We start from the raw sequence: 9,510 nt of genomic DNA, 5'->3' as shown, positions 1-9,510 counted from the left end.
GCCCGCCACACAGCCCCCCCCCCCCCGAACACCCAGACAGCAAGTTATGGGGAAAAAGAAAACCTGTCAGGGGGCCTCACTCGCCTGCCGTAACGGCTACAATGTCCATCCCGCGAAGCGGGTGTGCCTTGTGGAGCAGAACAAACATCAGGCGAAAGACATTCAACCCGAACAGATTTTGGGGGGCGACCTCGGCGGGGGACTTGGCCCGGCAGTATTTCTTCACCTGCAACACAATGCGCCGGTTTAAGTCTGTCCAGAGAAACGCATTCCCTGCGCCCGCCCATATCCAGCACAAAGTTTTTAGGACCGCGTTCCAGCACCCTAAATGGGCCATCGTAAGGCGGTTGGAGGGGCGAACGGTGGGCGTCGTGACGTACGAAGACAAAACGGGCAGATTTAAGCTCCGATGGCACAAACGACTTAGGGAAACAGTGGTGAATCGGGCCGGGAGCCAAGGACCCCCTCGACAAAAAGGGAAACGGTCGCGGGGTACAACCCTCAGGTAAAAATTCCCCCGGAACGCGGAGTGGCTGACCGAACACCAATTCAGCAGGGGCCGCTGCAAGATCCTCTTTAGGGGCTGAGCGCAACCCGAGCATAACCCAAGGTAAACGGTCAATCCAATTGCTATCAACGAGCGCCGCACGCAAAGCCGCCTTAAGCGACCGGTGAAAACGTTCACATAAGCCGTTAGCTTGGGGATGGTAGGCTGTAGTACGGTGCACCTGCACACCCAAGGACTGGGCCAACGCTGACCAAAGCTTTGACACAAACTGGGATCCCCTGTCCGAGGTGATATCAGACGGCGTGCCAAAACGCGCAACCCAGGCTGACAGAAACGCGCGAGCAACGTCTACCGAGGCAGTGGAGGAAAGAGGAACCGCTTCCGGCCATCTGGTGGTACGATCTACCATCGTTACCAAATGTGTATAACCCTGCGACGGAGGGAGGGGGCCAACTAAGTCTACATGCACGTGGTCAAACCGCCTGACCGGAATCGGAAATGGTTCGAGGGCCGCCTTTGTGTGCCGGTGGACCTTGGCGCGCTGACATGCCACGCATGCGGCTGCCCACTGCCTAACATCCTTCCTAAGGCCAGGCCAAACAAACTTGGCACCAACCAACTTGACGGAAGCCCGAACGCCAGGGTGCGACAGGGAGTGTATTGCGTCAAAAACCCGGCGGCGCCAGTCTACCGGAACAACCGGCCGAGGGCGGCCAGTGGAAACATCGCAGAGGAGGGCGGGACCGCCATCCTGAACTACCACCTCCTCGAGCACTAGCGCTGTACCGTCAGTTTTGAGTGCGCGGATGTCGGGGTCGTCGGGCTGGTCAGCGGCCATTCCCGAAAAATCTAAACCGAGCTGCACGGGGCACACGAGTACGCGTGAGAGACAGTCAGCCACAGGGTTGGCCTTACCGGCCACATGCTGAATGTCCGTAGTGAACTCAGAGATGGCCGACAAGTGACGCTGCTGACGGGCTGACCAAGGCTCTGTGACCTTTGACATGGCAAACGTCAGGGGTTTGTGGTCAACAAAAGCTGTGAAGGACCGACCTTCCAACAGAAAACGAAAATGGCGTGTTGCAAGATACAGTGCCAACAACTCTCGGTCAAATACACTGTACTTCCGCTCGTTATCTCGCAGTTTACGACTGAAGAACGCAAGGGGCTGCCATACATTCGCCACCCGCTGCTCAACCACAGCGCCCACGGCGACATCAGACGCGTCCGTTGTCAAAGCCACGGGCGCCGCGGAAACAGGGTGGGCGAGGAGAGCAGCCTCTGCGAGCGCGGATTTAGCCCTATGAAAAGCTTGGACTGGCTGAGGAGACCATTCGAGGGAATCGCTTGCCTTTTTGTTCCGTAGGGCACCATAAAGAGGCTGCAGGAGGTGGGCAGCGCGAGGAAGGAACCGATTATAAAAATTAATCATGCCCAAAAATTCCTGCAGAGCTTTGACAGTGGAGGGACGAGGAAAATCTGCCACCACTTGCACTTTTGAAGGCAAAGGGATCGCACCCAGCGACGAAATACGGTGACCTAAAAAATCAATCTCTGACAGCCCAAACTGACATTTAGAAGGATTGACGATCAGGCCGTGCTCGTCAAGACGTGTGAACACCTGTGTTAGGTGTGACTGGTGCTCCTCGGCTGAAGGACTCGCCACCAAAATGTCGTCCAGATAAACAAACACAAAATTGAGGCCACGCAAAACTGAGTCCATTAATCTCTGAAAGGTTTGTGCTGCCCCCTTCAGGCCAAAAGGCATACGCAGGAACTCAAAAAGCCCAAACGGGGTTATTACTGCGGTCTTGGGCACGTCCTCGGCACGCACCGGCACCTGGTGATAACCACGAACTAAGTCTACCTTCGAGAAAATGGCGGCGCCAGCCAGGCGCGCCGAAAAGTCCTGGATGTGCGGAATAGGGTAGCGATCGTGCGTTGTGATGTTGTTAAGGCGGCGAAAATCCCCACAAGGCCGCCAGGAACCGTCTGACTTGGGCACCATGTGCAAGGGCGAGGCCCACGGGCTATTAGAACGCCTAACGATGCCTAAACGCTCCATAGTAGCAAACTCCTCTTTAGCAATGGTCGATTTAGCCGCGTCAAGATGGCGCGCGCGCGCAAAAACTGGCGGGCCCACCATGGGAATGAAATGTTCGACACCGTGTTTAGTGTCCGCGGTGGAAAAAGCGGGAGTGATTAATGACGGAAAATCCGCCAGCAAACGCTGAAAAACGTCACCAGATACCAAATAATTACATGTGAAAGTTGAAAAAGACACAGCATCAATCAATCGGCGGTTAGCAATATCAACAAGCAGTCCATTAGCACACAGAAAATCCGCGCCAATAATGGGAACCGTGATGGCGGCGATGATAAAGTCCCACTGGAATTTGCGTCCATGAAAGCACACAGTCACCAACCTGGAGCCGAAAGTGTCGATCGACGAGCCGTTGGCGGCATTCAGCAGCGGCCCGCAGCCACCTGTCGCCCTGTCCGCGTCCGTGGCCGGTAACAGGCTGACTTGCGAACCGGAGTCCACCAGGAAACGTCTCCTTGACGACGAGTCAGCGATGAAGAGCAGCTCACTTGCTTCGCCGGCGCCCACAGCTGCTACTGAACGCTGGCGTTGGAGTTTCCCGGGGCCGTGAAGGAGCATGGAGGGACACACCGTCGAGCTTTGGCGCCAAAACGTTGATGGAAGAAGCACTGGCTCGCTTCGCGCCTTTTCCGGGTAGCGACTCCCGCCACCGCTGCTGGGGGGCGATTCTACGCTCTGCACGGCAAACCGTCTGGAAGCCAGAAGCACCCGGTCAGCTTCTTCAGCCAAGCCCCGGTAGTCGCCGGAGGCCAGAGAAGCGGAGTTAGCCAACACCGCACGGGCCGCAGGTGGTAGCTGCCGCAAGAAAAGATGCGGGAAAATGAACCCGCCCTCCTCGGAGCCCAGCAGCGACAGCATACTGTCCATCAGATCCAAGGCGGTGCTATTGCCCAAACCGGGCAGGGAAAGAAGTCTATCTGCCCTCTCAGCGTCAGTTAGAGTAAATCTCCGAAGCAGAAGATTCTTGAGTGCAGCGTACTTGCCGCGCTGTGGAGGTGTTCGCAACAGCTCGAGTGGTCGCCTGGTCGAGGGCTGTTACGACCAAGTAATACCGGGAGTCGTCGCCGGCGATTCCTCGCAGGTGGAAAAGTGCCTCGATGTGCTGGAACCATGATGCCGGGTCGCTCTGCCAGAACTCCGGAAGCTTTGTCCCCGCGGGGGATGCAGGTTGCTGGAGTTGGGGCGACATGGCCGATGAAGACACAGCTTCCTCTTCTGCGTGAAACATTGTCGGGGTCACCAATGTGGCAAATGCAAGAAACACAGCGTTGTTTCTTTGAGGTCTTTATTGTAAGACTGCCAACATAAGAATGCACAATAAAACACAATATGCACATTTATAGTGTGCCCAAGAACGTACATAAAACCACACCCATTCTGCTGAGTGTGAGCATGGTCCTAGTGCCCGCCACAATATATATATATATAATCAGAATCAGAATCAGAATCAGAATAGTTTTATTGCCATTGTTTGAGAACGGGTTCACAAACTAGGAATTTTTCTTGGTGCAATCATGCAACATAAAACACATATAACACATATTTGGTAATAAAAAGAGCTGTAACTGAGCTATCAGATCATTTTATAGACTTAGAAGGAATTCAAGGAATTCAAGGAGCTACTGTTAGGAGTTATTGTTCATTTGCCTGATGGCCGAGGGGAAAAAACTGTTCAGGTGGCGGGAGGTGTGGGTCTGGATGGACCGTAGGCTCCCGATATAAAATCTCCTTCTCACCCCGGTGGGGTAGTATCTGTGTCATCCTCAAGCTCGGGTCCTCTACCAGAGGCCTGGGAGCTTGAGGGTTCTGCGCAGTACCTTGGCTGTTCCTAGGACTGCGCTCTTCTGGACTGAGGCTTCAGATGTTGTTCCTGGGATTTGTTGGAGCCACTCTCCCAGTTTGGGGTTTACTGCTCCGAGCGCCCCCACTACCACAGGGACCACGCTTACCTTGACCTTCCACATCCGTTCCAGCTGCTCTTTCAACCCTTGGTACTTCTCAAGTTGCTTGTGTTCCTTCCTTCCTGATGTTGGCGTCAGCTGGGATTGCCACATCTATCACCACCACCCTTTTCTGCTCTTTGTCCACCTGGTTGGTTATATATGTATACATCTTTCTGTCTTGCCTCTGGTGAGGGCGGTCGCATTTTTCTCCGCTCCCTCCTTCCCCGCTGGCTCTCTTCGTTTTCGTCTTGTCTGAACTTTTTTGAAGCCTCTTTCTTTGCGCTGTCCTCAAATCTAAACATCAAACATGGATATGATCAGCTGGACTCTCGACGCAATTGACAAAGTCTTTTCGACAAGGAAAAGAGGTTCGGGGGAGCCTGGCTGCCCTGATGGAACCATTGCTGCGGGGTACGTGAGAGACTCCTGGGATAAATGGAGAATCATGTGCCTCTCAGTCCTTTCCATCGAGACATCTACCTATTTGGAACCGTGATCGCGGGGCACCTGCTGATTGGGCTGGGCATTGCTCTGGTGTGTCGTCAAATTCGGAAGACGATGGCAGCCACTCAAGGAGCCCTACGGCTGTTCGTCGCAATGGAAGGATTGGGCCGGGCTGTGGGAACACAGACTGTGGCGATTTCTGAACTGAATTGCAAGATGGATCACATCATGGAGAAGTTTGCTGAGAAGGAGAATTGAATTGAATTAGAGAGAAACCAGCATGGACAAATAGAGCAGGCAAGTCATTGTTTTTGACTGCTCGAGGAAAACAACATCCTAATCTACGATTTGACTCCCTCGAATGGCCTTGACGCTATCAGCAACAGGCTGTTCTGAAAAACACCCCCGAGGACACCCCAACGATGGACGCTTTTGACCTCCCTTTTTCTCAACAACACCTGGTGTCGAACTTTGAGATCGGCCCCAGTCCACAAAAACATTTAAACATCAAACCCAAGTTAATTGGGCATACATCCATGCACTCGCCCCTTCCTCAACCAACGCCTTCACCACTGCTTAATTCCGGGGTTATAGATGGCTAGTAGCGCTTTATAGCAGCAAGCCGGCCTCCAGGGCCCCAAATCCCCCCCCCCTCTGTTGCGAGTTGTTGTGATTATATGTAACATGTTTATGTGTGCTATGCTATGTGAGTTTTTTTTCCCTTGGACTCAGTCTGGACCCCCTCCCGAGGGTCCAGCCTTAGACTGATATTTTTTACTCGTCCCCCCTTTCCCAATATCACCTTTTTCCCACCTTTTTTAAGGAGCGCCGTAAGTGGCTGATCCGTTGGCGGTCCCGTCTTGTCTCCCTGTAACGTATGTCTGCACTTAGTGGGACTGTGCCAAAAATGTAATTTCAGTTCTTATGTGTCTTGTACACGTTAAAGAATGGACAATAAAAAAGCATCTTGAATCTTGATCTTGAATCTTGAATATATATATATATATATATATATATATATATATATATATATATATATATATATATATATATATATATATATATATATATATATATATATATATATATATATATACATACATACATATATATATATATATATATATATATATATATATGTATAAAAATATATATAAATGTTCTGATAGTTTATAGATAGTTAGTTATATATATATATATATATATATATATATATATATATATATATATATATATATATATATATATATATATATATATATATATATATATATATATATATATATATATATATATATATAATGGTTATTTATCTGTTTTTGTATAAACTATCTATTGTTAGAAACCATAGAAACCATGAAAAGACAGGAAGTAAGCAAACTATCAGTAATCACGAGATGATCACAGGATAAAAAAGCTCTGCTTCTTCCTCCTCTTTCTGGGACATGTGGAATTGTGCCAACACTAACAATTCTCAAAGTGACGTGTTGTTAGCACGTCTGAAATCAACCCGGCAATGCATGTTCCTGTACTAAGTTGACTAATTTGCCGTCGTCGCAAACTAATTGGCACGGAGAGCTCGGAACCAGTGAGTCAACTTTGGCCGTGGTGGCTGCGTGGAGGTAGCGCCATGCCACAATGCCACAATCCCAATAAAAATGTACACTGGGGTCCCTGCTGCTGAGTAAAAAAAGGCATTCTAAGGTTGGTCGACTGTTTAAGAATAGAACCTTTCGGCACATCAAAACCCAGCAGGCTATTTTCTTCCTTGAGTCGTTAACTACAGGCGGATGTCTGCGAGCAAGCACTGGGATATTTCAGTCTATGGTTTTCTATGTGTTATAATCAGAGTCCTTTAGGAATTTCTCTTGCTACCTTCATGTACGCTTGTGTTTTTTTAACAGAGGCTGCCAATGTCCTGGGACTACGGATGTAAAAGAGCAATTTTGCTATAATCTGGTTTTTTTACAATCTGTAAATCAGATTGTTCATCAATGTGTATTATCCTGAATAAATAAATAAATGTGCACCAAACCACAAATCTGTCATCATTTATTAGCTACAAAAAGCACTGATACGACCTTCACCTCAACTACAATCGGTCGGGGTTAGTTTTTGTCTCATTCCTGTGAAAATCATGCATGTGACGGAAGCATTAAGAAGTGGGGTTTGGTAGATAATACTGTATCATCTCTTTCTCTTTTGGATTTATCCCATCTTCCCATCGAGGATATGAAAACGCATTGCATTGTGGGTCTTGCTGGACTCTGAATTGCTTATTTACATGGCTGGCAAGCTTCTGCTTGAATTTTTGACCACTCTTCTTGACAAAATTGGAGAAGTTCAGCTAAATTTGTTGGTTTTCTGACATGGACTTGTTTCTTCAGCATTGTCCACACGTCAGGACTTTGGGAAGGCCATTCTTAAACCTTAATTCTAGCCTGATTTAGCCTTTCCTTTACCACTTTTGACGTGTGTTTGGGGTCATTGTCCTGTTGGAACACCCAACTGCGCCCAAGACCCAACCTCCGGGCTGATGATTTTAGGTTGTCCTGAAGAATTTGGAGGTAATCCTCCTTTTTCATTGTCCCATTTACTCTCTGTAAAGCACCAGTTCCATCGACAGCAAAACAGGCCCAGAGCATAATACTACCACCACCATGCTTGACGGCAGGCATGGTGTACCTGGGATTAAAGGCCTCACCTTTTCTCCTCCAAACATATTGTTGGGTATTGTGGCCAAAAAGTTTAATTTTTGTTTCATCTGACATCACCTGGACATAGATAAGACTTCAGTGGCCAATTAATGGACGCCCTTGGCGCAGACAGCAACGACGCCCACAACTTGGGCGTAGGACTCAGAGGCTGCTGAGATTCTGGTGCCACTCGCGTCCACCTTCTGAACGGCCACGGATGGTCGCCCGCCTCACCTACTGCAGCGTCGTTCCACTTGCTGCCGCCACTTGACTTGTCCTCGATGTATTCGGGGACACTTAGCCTGGCGACCCACCACCAAGTCCTCCCTCCGCCTTCCCCTGACTCTTGAACTTAGTCTTTTTTTTGTGGTATTCTGGGGAAATCTGGAATCTGTCCTTTAGGGGGGATACTTTCATGATCCGTGGTCCGGATCATGCTTTGTTTAGTCATGTTATGTTTAGTTTTGGACTCACTTACTTCCTGTTTTGTGCACCCCTGGGTTGGTTTTGGTTACCATGGGAGCTGATTGGTTTCACCTGCCTCTGATTAGTGTTCGGCACGCTCACCTGCTGCCGGGCAGTAATCAGAGAGCTATTTATTCACGTTGTGCGCCACACTCTGTCTGGCTTTGTTATTTGCTACAAGCAACAGTTACGGTTGATAAATTCCGGTGATTATGCTTTTTGATTCCTGTGCTAAGTCACACGTCTTCTTTGTTTTCTGTCTGTTTGTATTGACTGTGTATGATTTATGGACAATAAATCATCTCCTACCTGCACGCTTGGTCCAAAGTTGTCCATCTGCATCCTGGGAGAACAACCACGCAGTAAAATGCGACCCCGACGTGACTTGTATGTAAACTTTTGACCACGGCTATATACTTGTGTGTGTGTGTGTGTGTGTGTGTGTGTGTGTGTGTATATATATATATGTATATATAGTTCATTGCAGTATTTAATGAAAATATCTAAGCATTTTGAATAAACCCTGAAGAAGTACTTGACCTGCAGCAGCAGGACTAAAGTTTGAACACAATGTCATGTTGTGATTTTTCCAAATAGAGAAACTTTAGGTCTGGTGTGCGTGTAATTTGTCATCACATCAAATATGTGTCATGAGCAGGAACATAGAAGAAGTTCTTCAATAACATGACTTCATTCTTATGTCCATGGTCTTCTCCATGCTGGATTTCTTCTGTTTTCTTCTTCTCAGAGCAGCACGGAGACACTTGTGGTCACACCAAGTCCGCTTAGGCCAAATATTCAACTGGTGGTCAGGGAGCCAAGTCCAGCCCATCGGTGACATAATAAGTTCAGTTATAAACTGGGGAGTGACTCACAACAGATTCCGAAAAGCACCAGAAAACTCTCAGATCTTTGACCCCCTTTGTTAGTAAGAATGCTCCTGTTACATAGGGGATCTTTGACACATACGTCTATCATTATGTCCTTAAAACGCAGCGCACTCATGTCATATAAAGGATCTTTGACCAGCGTTTTTGCAGTTCATCTTTAACATTTGCAGAGCTATTCTTATATATATATAAAGGATCTTTGATATGGATTTGCAGTAGGTCCTTAAAGACAACATACACTATGTGGCCAAAAGTATTTGGCCACCCATCCAATTGATGAGAATCAGGTGTCCTAATCACTTGGCCCGGCCACAGGTGTATAAAATCAAGCACTTAGGCATGGAGACTGTTTCTACAAACATTTGTGAAAGAAGGAGCTCAGTGATTTCCAGCGTGGAACTGTCATAGGATGCCACCTGTGCAACAAATCCAGTCGTCAAATTTCCTCACTCCTAAATAT

This window comes from Entelurus aequoreus, linkage group LG26 (genome assembly GCF_033978785.1).
Source record: "Entelurus aequoreus isolate RoL-2023_Sb linkage group LG26, RoL_Eaeq_v1.1, whole genome shotgun sequence".
Lineage (NCBI taxonomy): Eukaryota > Metazoa > Chordata > Actinopteri > Syngnathiformes > Syngnathidae > Entelurus > Entelurus aequoreus.
This window is presented reverse-complemented; position numbering follows the sequence as displayed.